Here is a 10,648-nt window from a genome sequence, read left to right on the forward strand (position 1 = left end):
ATTTGCTTCATTCCTTGAGTTCTTAAGTTCAAACCTTAGGACCATCTACTATAATAAAATTATGGTTTACTTGGTCTTTTAGGTTTGTAGAATGTTCAATAGACTCTAAAGATTAGTTGAGGTGCGTGCAAGTTAGGTCACCCTGATCACACAAAAAAAAAAAACAATTCATGAAATAATTGTGTTTATTTGCTTAAGTTTTTGTCCCATTGAGATTCTCCTAAGTAAAGTCAAATGTAATTATCTATAATCGGTGAAAATAAAAAAAAGGAGTGTTTTGAATCGTGGAAGTCCACCAAATTGCCAGGTTTTAGGCCTTATAACACATGGCCCAAGGTATATCTCTAATTGATATATGCACTTGGGTCTGACATTACTTGCAATTTATTCACAGCATTATTGATTTTTTATTTGCACAATTTATTTTAACTCATCCAACTCATTTCATGAATAATAATTTTAAAATAAAATATATTTAATTTAGGAATGATTTGATGATGTGGTATATTCTTACCAAATCTAAAATACTCATTAATACATTAATCTCAACTATATATATATATATATAATTTAAATATTCTTAAGGAAAAAAATTTTGACACCCTATTTGTTTACAGGTTTTGACTTTTGAGAACTATCACTATTCTGCTCTGGAACACTTTATTCCAGTGTCAACCTTCAAAAAATTTATGTAAATAATGACAATTAATTTTATGAATATTATATTTGTAAGTTTTTTATATATCAATTGACGTAATAATTAACGAGAATAAATTTTGTAACAATCAGTTTATACACTCAATTAGTACATTCTCTACACGTAAAAACGATGAAAATTCGAGGTATCATACTTATGACAGCATACCCCTAAACAAAATATTTGCAATTCAAGTCAGCCAATTTGGAAAAAGTAACAGATTGACACAAATCATTTTTTTATACAGTATAAATTAGAACAGAATTATAGTCCCAGGCCCAGCTCTTAATATTTTTTCAAACAAATGCCTTCACATACAGTTTAATGTAACAGCATCAGAGAGCAAGTCTCATTAAGATGCTGCAGTCTGAACCTACCCGAAAACGAAGCCCAGATTAATCCTGCAACCAATTTTACGTCTAAAGCTCTTGCAGATTTTGCGCTATATACAACGGATAAAATTTGTTTCCCTTTTGTATTTCATTCACCAGTCTTTGCTGCCCAAAGGTGCCGCATGCAGGAGCCCAGGGAGTGACTGACAAGACGTGTATCGAATGCTTGAAATTTCTATTACATGAGCACATATACTGGAGATCCAAAGTTTTTCCTAGTCCAAAGAAAAAGCTCCATTGCAATACCTGCATAATTCATCGAACAAATTGTTTTGTTTTCTATTTATCTGAAATATCCATATCCAATGAACTCCGAAACATGACCAAGGAGAAAAAAAGGAACACCAAAATAAGCTTTCATGGAAATTAATAGGGAAATAATAATTGTTAAACAAATCAGCACTGATTTGGCCTGTTTGAAGAATACTTTTTCAATTTATTTGTTCTAATTCAAGACTTAAAATAAATTTCAGAATTTCAATAAAATTTGAGGAATCTTCTTATGGTAAAAGAAAGTAAAGGTACTAATAAACAGTTGATAATCCATTGAGTTAACTTGGATAAATTGGATAAAATGTATCAGGGTTGGAGATGTTCTTGACCCAAACTGGTCATTCTTGTCTAACAAGTCTTCTTGTGCATGTGTGCGTGTATTTGTGTGTGTGTTTCGGAGAGTTTTACTCATTCCCAGCTTTCCCGAGCACAAACATATAAATTAAGCCCCTAAAATCTCCTGAATATTACAGGACATCTAACCATCAAGACTAGTTTTTTTCTAAATTATTCACTTCGCAACAACATGAAACAAAGGGAGTACCAACAGAAACAGTAAAAGCAACAACAATCAAAATGATGAATAATCACACTGATGATGTGGACACTGAAGAAGTTCAACACAATATCAAAAGAAAAAAGCACTACCTGTTGCTGAACTTCTCAAAGCACAGAGGCATAAAGAAGTGTTCATTTGCTTCTCAAGCCATATAAAGCTCCTTCCCCCTTGTTACCCGAGCAATAACCCAGGCATTATTTTTTGCTCTGATGCATAGTTCCAAATCTCTCTCAGAGTCTGGATTATCATATTTTGCTCTACTTTTTTCCAATCTACCTCTTCTCTAAGCTTGCTTAATGCAAGTAAAGATTCTGCAACACAATAACACAAAATGCACCAACTTAAAGTTTTATTATCATCAAAAACCACTACTAAAATTAATATAGTTCTCTTAAAGATGCGAGTCCCTTTAATTTATAAATGGCACCTTAGCATCAAAGCATATTCAAATTTCCATGTCAGCCTCAAAACAAGAAAATAATTACATGTGCCTCACATTTATAAGACTATGCATATAAATATAAGCAGGTGGAGCCACAATTTTTCAATTTTTTTCCACTTTAGCCCCTATATAAGCCATCCATTGAGGATGATAAAATAGACTAGACTACAACATATAGTGATCTAATAGACAATCAAAGTGCTCTTATGATGTGGACCTAATTTAAAATTCATTTACTGAACTGTCCTCAATCCCTTCACAATCACATATACACCTAACTAACACGAACACTCAAAAAAAAAAAAAAAAGTTCAGTTTAAGCTGCAGTAAAAGATTGTTAATCATCCAGCCTAAATAATATTGCATGGATACATTCTTCTGTGTTAAACCAGACATTTCACAACACAATTGCAACAGTGTGCTTTACCTTTGTTAGTGTAGTAACCTTTCCTGGTGGAGAAGCCCTTGAGATATTTCTGTCACCATCGGCAAAAGTAAACGATACCCACTGACATGATATGCATTCTGCCACCCCAACCTTTGGATAGTTTCTCTTCAATTTTAATATCTTTAGTGAGGCCTGAAAGATGCAAGAAAGAAGATAAAATTTAGGCACTACCATGTGTGCTTCAAATCTACAATGATACACTCTTCTAATGAAGTAGAATTCCACAAAATCGCAAATAACGACAGCATAAAGCAGAATGACAGATGTAAAAAGAAAATACACAATAGAAGAGTGTCAAGGTCCTAGAGGATAAAAGAAAGCTTCAGGACAATATAGTAGCATTAACTGGATAGAAAATCTTATTAATTTAAAATATCTGATGAACAATAAACGATCTGAACAATGTGGACATGATTTAGAGACCAACCGCACGGACTTTGTAACAAACAAATTTTGAGGGTAATGATTGACAAATGATAGCAAACCAGAAAAAACAACATAAGCAAAGAAGTCAATGGCTAAAAATCATGATAAATCAACAATGAAAATAAGGAACTAACATTATCAAGAACTTGTTGCTTTACTGCAGAAACACCTTGCTCTCCATTTAGAATGGAGGAAACAGGAATGAGAAGGATTATGGTAAGGCTTTTATACTGTAAGGACAGAGATACATTCCTCCGTCTGCCGAAGCCAAACTGTTGGGGTGGCACAAATCAAGCTACCAGCATCCACACCCATATATCAGTGACAAGAAAACCATCCTTTCTTGGACCATTACCATTGGCAAGGGCCGTGGCAAACTATGATTACTATTGTCTCTGCCAGGTGAGGTATTACTTGAATGATAAATTTGTTCTGAAACAGAGGCAGAATGGGGCAAGGTAGACCCTGAAGCAACAAGAGATGAGGCACTTCCTCTCCGTAAATAGGACCAAGAACTTACTCCTGAGGATAGAGCATGTGGAGTTAATCTTGAAACAGCATACTTAAATAAGTTTATGGTGTCATCCTGACAAAGAGATTTGCAATGAGCATTAGCACTTAATACAGAAAATATCCCAGCAATTGATTATTCCAGAGTTCTGTCAGAAATTCAATCCTTAAGGACCTGATCAACTTTAAGGATACTAAACAATGGGCACACACGATAAAATAAACTGACAACTGAATGGGCTTTGGAGATCAAACCATACAGGAGAAAGCGTTGTTGACACCAGCAGGTTGTGAAATAAAATCAAGGAGTAGCACGGTGTGTTCCCAGCAGAAGATTCCAGTACCCTGACAAGCGACTGCAAATACGAAATGTAATCATTAGAATTATTTAAAATAACAGATTCCATTATGTTCTGTTTATCTGCCACAGATATGCATGTTTATCATAATGAGTATGTTTCAATCAAGAATAACAGAAACAATTAAATGCAACAAACTTGAAGCCCCTCATTTGGAAGATTTCGTTAAAGAGGGTAAAAGAGATTGAATCTAAGTACATGGAGTCACAAAAGTAGACTGGGCTAATAAATGCATCTTTTGCATACAGACAAAATGTCTAGAAAAGTATCTATTTACATTCTTTAAATGAAATTAACAATTATTTATAAGATTAACCAACCTTGACAACCATTTTCTAATGCTATCTCTGCTTCTCTCTGAATGAAAGTCAAATGATTAGAGACTGCAATGCTCAATTACTCCCCTAAATTTCAGTTTATTTAAGAAATACCAACACTTCAAAGACTGCAGTAATATAATAAAATCGACAGAAAACTGTGCATTCACTTCTATAATTGCGTAGAATTCCGGGTAAAACTTGCCAAACAATTGAAGAACCAAAACGTCAGCAAACGTGACTTGCATAAACTTATTGTGTAACACAGTAGAGGGGTTATAATAATGAATTTTAGGCCAATTTACACAAATATGATCCAGGATAAAATTAACAGTACAACATTTCTGGTTGGGTGGTTGAGGAAGTGATAAAAGTGCTAAAAATGATAGGGGCAACAATTATTCCAGAAAACATAAGACAAAATTGAAAAAAGCATTGACTTCCATGTGTCAGCCAATATTCAGAAAAGCTTCCAGTAGAACAAAATGATGTGTTCAACCATAGAGATAATTGATTTTGCAGAACAGACTCTAATCTACAAGTACAAATAACCTGAAAGATGAAGAAAACCAAAACACAATAAAACCCCTTTTCCCTATTATTAAAAGTGAATCTAGCAAATTGATACCTTGAAGCTTATTATGGAAACAATATGAAGAACCTTTTTTTTTCCCCATTTTGTATGCACATTGTAACAACAAACCTGAACTTCAATTGCAGCCTCCCTCCCCACAGTCAGCATTTGTACAGTACCACGCTCCTTTAAACAGTCACGGAATGATGGTAATTGGAGTTTCTTCCCAACGAAAAATTCTGCCTCAAAGAGAAAAGTTACAGTAAGGAGAGAGATATAGCAACTTCAGCATTACTTCAGTAGAACAGTTCCAATGGAGGATATTTGATACGGCAACTTCAGCACACCCCAGCAGCAGGTATCCAAGAGAGAGCGCTTGTGAAATGCTGACAATTAGTGACTCAACAATGAAATATGGTGAACCAAAGTCATTGGAACAATGGATTTAGCATAATTTTACCAGGCACATGATTGCAAATCACTTACCACTTAGATAATCCATGATGAACGGATACAAATGAGTCCACCACTAGGTTCTTTTTCAAGCATTGCTCTTAAAGATCCATAAAACATCAAGAGAAGGAAGTCAACTTCCTTGAGAACCTTCCGTAATGCATCAATCCTCCATATTGCTTCTAATTCCTTACTTTTCTCGACTACCTACAAGTTAAAGCACTGATTAGAACCACTTAGCACTTCTTACAGACTCATAACCACACCGTCCCCGAAAAAAAAAAAAAAATCAACAACGTGAGTGATCTACCAACAGGTGGACACAACCTTTTTCATGAAATAAAGCCACAGACTAAAAGTCTTCAGGATGAAGAACTCATGACAGTTTAAGAACCTTACAATCACTCTAGTTTTTCTTGGCTTGTTTTTTATTTGCAAATCCAATGGCTCGGGGAATAGAAATTGATCGATACATGAATGTGATGATTTTTTTTTTTTTTTTTTGATCCTCTTGCAAACCTTCAGAATCATTTTTTTGCTGTGCAAACCAAAGAGAATGATGACTTTGTGTTGTACCAAGTCGGAAACCGAGCGGATTTCTTTTTTGCCCCATAAGCCCCCACTACTATATGTATCATGACATGCCAGATTTGTGTTCTTATTTTGATTTAGCAATCCAGGTTTTTTTTGAGCACATGATAAATTCTTCATAGAAGGAGATATCAATCCAGGTTTCTCTAAGTAGCTTATAACTTGCAAGAGCCTCTATACCAGTATAATAGAGTTCCAAAGCCCAGTAGCATTCAGTACCAAACTACAAACTAAAAGTTTATAGAAAGCAATGACTCAGCTATTTTACACAAATGATGTTAAACTTTTAGACTGCTAGATTACTGTACTCTCAAAAATTGATATTACTTCTCACATGTAAAAAGTAATGCACACTGGGAACAGTATATCCATATTTAATTCCAACCATGCAAAATAGATTAATGTTACTGATTCCACTTGTATATAAAAAAAAATTGATGGTAAAAAGTTAAAACTTGATTTTTCTAGAAAGAGGATAATGCCAAACAGAGAAGGACCAATCCTAGAATTCAAGAGATACAACATTCTACAAAAGAGAGGCAAGGAGAACATTTATGAGAATCTGCGGTTAAGGACATAACATTTCACCATCATCATCAATGTTTAAAGAGTACTTACTCAAAACATGTAATCAGAGATATTTAAAAAGCAGCTCAGAAGAAACTGATACCATAACATCACCATCCAAATATCAGGTTCTGCTTCATAGAAAACATGAGAGTGCCTCTCTGCTTCTATGACCTCACATGCAGCCTCTGGTGAGAAAATTCTGCATAACATTCATGTTCTATGCCTTATAACAACCATATATATAAATAAAGGTCTTGCTTGAACAGCTACAGAATCCAATAATATCAAATTTTTTCCAACAGTAAAATAATGATATACCAACTGGATTTGATGACGAAAAAAACACATAAATTAGGCTACTGAAATTGATGGAATAGGGCGAAGAAAGAAGAAAAAATCATTCCAGGACTCGTAGCAATACAAAAAGACTCGTACATATCTTCTGTTTTTAGCTTCCCCTTAAAAGCATTCTAGCATCAGGATGGCCACTAACCTTGTAAATGTGATAAGTCCTTCACTTAGCCCTATTACAGAAAGTTGTGTAGAAAAGGGCGAGTCAGCAGGAAAGAAAAACAAAATCTTGTCCAGCTCCTGCCCTTCATTTTGTCCCCTTCTCAAGTCAAATATGCAAAATTGTATGCCTTCATTGGCACTGCTAACGGATGCCAAACCCATAATTTTTACCAATTCATAAACCTTCAAAAAGGAAGAACGAGATTCAGCATAAGATCAACAGATAGATAAGAATCCCCCATAGAAAAGAGATATTAAATTGGTTAAACACGATTTTTCACATATTGCAATTTTGTACAAAAACACAAATGATGATTTAGAATAAGAATATAATCCAAATTTCCTCTAAATTTAACCAATGTTTGTGTCATCAGCATAAGAGAAAAAATGGGGAAAAAAGATAAACCGCTTTAAAATCAGTGGATTTCAAAATGTGAACACTTGTAGATGTTACAAATCATAATTTATAACATACAATTCACAAGTACAATGCCAGATGTTCCAAGTATGACGTTTCATGTCACAAAAATTATCATTTCTTACAAATATTACAAGACCTCTACTGCAGCATGACCCATATATAAAATCAGAAAAGTTCAAAATTATTATCAAACTCCTGAATTTTAAAGTATATGCAAAACACTACTTGTAAAATCATGAAATGGGCATTAATACCAAACTTATAACTCTCTCCAGGCAACAGAATGGATATCAAATTAACAAAAAAAAGAAAAACCTTTAGTGGCAATTCAACTCTACAAAAGAAGCAAAACTGCATTACCTAGCCCAATTCATATAACAGAAACACTAAAACGACAAAGGAAAAATTGTTGATTTATCCTAATATTCAGCCATGAATATCAATAAAAATGATAGTCTTACCCAACATCGAACTCCAAAATTATCTAAATTTAATAAATTTTATCGGCGTTAAAAATGGAAACGAAATCCATATCTGCTTTAGCATCTCATTTGATCGCAGGTCAAATAACCCTAAAACTCGAAGATAAAGAATAATAGTTGAGAATAGAAGAGCTGTAACGAAACCCTAACTAGTTTCTGGAAAAATTAAGAATATGTAGAAGACTTACTTGCAAACAAGCGGATGGAGTGTGTCAGATTGGTTTTTTCCTAAAATGGATCATTATTAAATCAACGTCCATTTGAACGGTAGTTAAAGTTAAATTCAATTGGTTGCAGCAGACAACTTCAGAAGGGTAAGCCTCGGGTCAATATACGTATTTGCCCCGACTATACCCGGCCCAATTCTTGAGCTGTAAAAATAGTATAAAAACCCCAAGTGTTCGGCTTTTGTAATGACCGTATGCTGGGTTTGAAAATGTTCCCTAATCCCATATGTTTGACTTTTTTATGTAAGCACTCGCAGATTTTGGAAACGTAACCTTAATCCCATTTTATTAGGGGTGTTTGGTTCCAGGTACCCTGCACTTTTTGAAGGAACCGAAACCAGAACCGGAACCGACGATTTCTTGAAATTTGGAACCAGAACCGAAACCGACGGTTCCGATTCCTAGGTACCTAGAACCAGAACCTGTAACAACGGTTTCGGTTCCGGTTCTGGGTACTCTGTAAAATTACATGACCTTCCAAAAATTTTTAAAATGACAAAAAAACCCTTAAAATTTACAAATACCCCCCCACTTGGCACTTGTTAACAAAAATAAAATTACAAATTATAAATTCAAAATTACAAACCTCATTATTTTGTAAAGGTAGATTCTCAAAAGTGAAACTAACTTACTTTAAATGTTATGAAATATAAATATAAATGTATTCATATTACTTTTTCTATAAAAGTTTTTATTAACCCACTTAATCTTTAATTTTATTTTATATTAGTCTCGGTTCCTGGTTCCTGGTTTCGGTTCCGGTTCCTAACTATAGGAGCCGGAACTGGAACTATACAGTAACGGTTCCAAAGATTTGGAATCGGAACCTACCTATTGACGACTGGTTCTGGGTAGGAACCAGAACCAAACCCAGGGTACCCGCCAATTCCGGTTCCTACCGTTTCTTTTGAACACCCCTACATTTTATTACGGATCATTAGGTTGTTTTATTTAAGTTTGTAAGGAAATGATACTATTCACCCAAATTCAATCAATTTAACATCTAAAATCTTCAGTAATATAAAAATTTGAAGGGTATATATAATATATGTCAAAATCATTATTTTTTTTACTTTTTTGTTTTTAAAACAAAAGAATAAACATTTATATTCGGCTGGTAAGGAGAAAAAACAAACAAGACCTACATTTAAATTCAAAATTATATATGGCGTGAGTTGCTTTTGAAATTGGATTTGGACATATTGTTTATCTTTTGGATCATGTTTATCTAGTTAAGAATTTCATTTTGACATTATTCAGTGTTCCATTAATGAATTATGTTTTATTTTAGTTGCATATTAATTTTATGTGAAACAATAATACTGTATTTAGGTATTTTTTGATACACTGGATAAAAGAATTAATAATAGTAGTTTTTTTCATTATTACACATTTATATATACTTATTTAATCCAATTTGCTAAAATTAATTATAGTGGATATGTATTGTCAAATATATTTAATCTAAAATGTTAATATTAATTATAGAGTTTTTTGAATTAGACACTTTTGGATTAATTTTAACTTGTTATTTTTTTGACTGGATAGTTAAAGCTCTATCAATTGTTGGGCTGGGTTTTATTTCAAATTAGTTAATGCTCTATGAATTGTTTGGCCGGATTATTTCAAATTAGTTTACTATTTAATTAGCGTATTTTTCTGTACACTGTCATTGTCTCTACCTCGTCGTTTTGTATCTGTTTCTGTTTTTCCTTCAGTTTCTTCGACTATTGCTTTTGGTTTGTTTAAAGCTTTTGCAGTATCTAAACAATATTTTGTAAGAATGTAAGTAATATTTATTTCATCTCTTTTTATTTTTTTGTTTTCAAGTCTTTGTTTTGTTGAGATTTGATTGCAAATATATTTCCTTTATGTTTTTGTTCTGGTAATATTGATAGCATGGAGACTTGTAATCAAGCGTTAAGGAAAGGGAGTTTTATTTTGTTTCTTTTTATTGTTTGACTTGTTTATATTATATTGTGTAGTTTTGTTTGATATACATCCGATAATGCGAGTGAAGATTAAGTATGTGTTTGGGCTTTTATAGTTTTACAAGGTGGATTTTTGAAATTTGATTGTAGCATTGAGACGTGAAATAAAGGGTTGAAGAAAGTGAAGCTTTATTTGGTTTTTTTTTTTATTGTTTGAGTTATTCAACTGTTGTTTATATTATATTGTGAAGCTTTATTTGATATGCATCGGATAATGAGAGTGATGATTAAGTATGTGTTTGGGCTTTTATAGTTTTGTAAGATTGATTTTATTTTGGGGGTGTTTGGTTCAAGAAATGTTAGATTACTAGAAAATTAGATTACCTTGAAGATTATTGGGAATCTTTAGGAAAATGTATTTGATTAATTGGTGGGTATATTATATTAATATATTTGGTTGGGA

General features: G+C 33.1%; 1 pseudogene; it reads right to left on the reverse strand.

The window, feature by feature from the left end:
• Nucleotides 1-900: 900 nt before the first annotated feature.
• LOC116125526 lies at nucleotides 901-8,344 on the reverse strand (annotated as a pseudogene).
• Nucleotides 8,345-10,648: the final 2,304 nt, after the last annotated feature.

This window comes from Pistacia vera, unplaced genomic scaffold (assembly GCF_008641045.1).
Source record: "Pistacia vera cultivar Batoury unplaced genomic scaffold, PisVer_v2 Contig167, whole genome shotgun sequence".
NCBI classification, from domain to species: domain Eukaryota; kingdom Viridiplantae; phylum Streptophyta; class Magnoliopsida; order Sapindales; family Anacardiaceae; genus Pistacia; species Pistacia vera.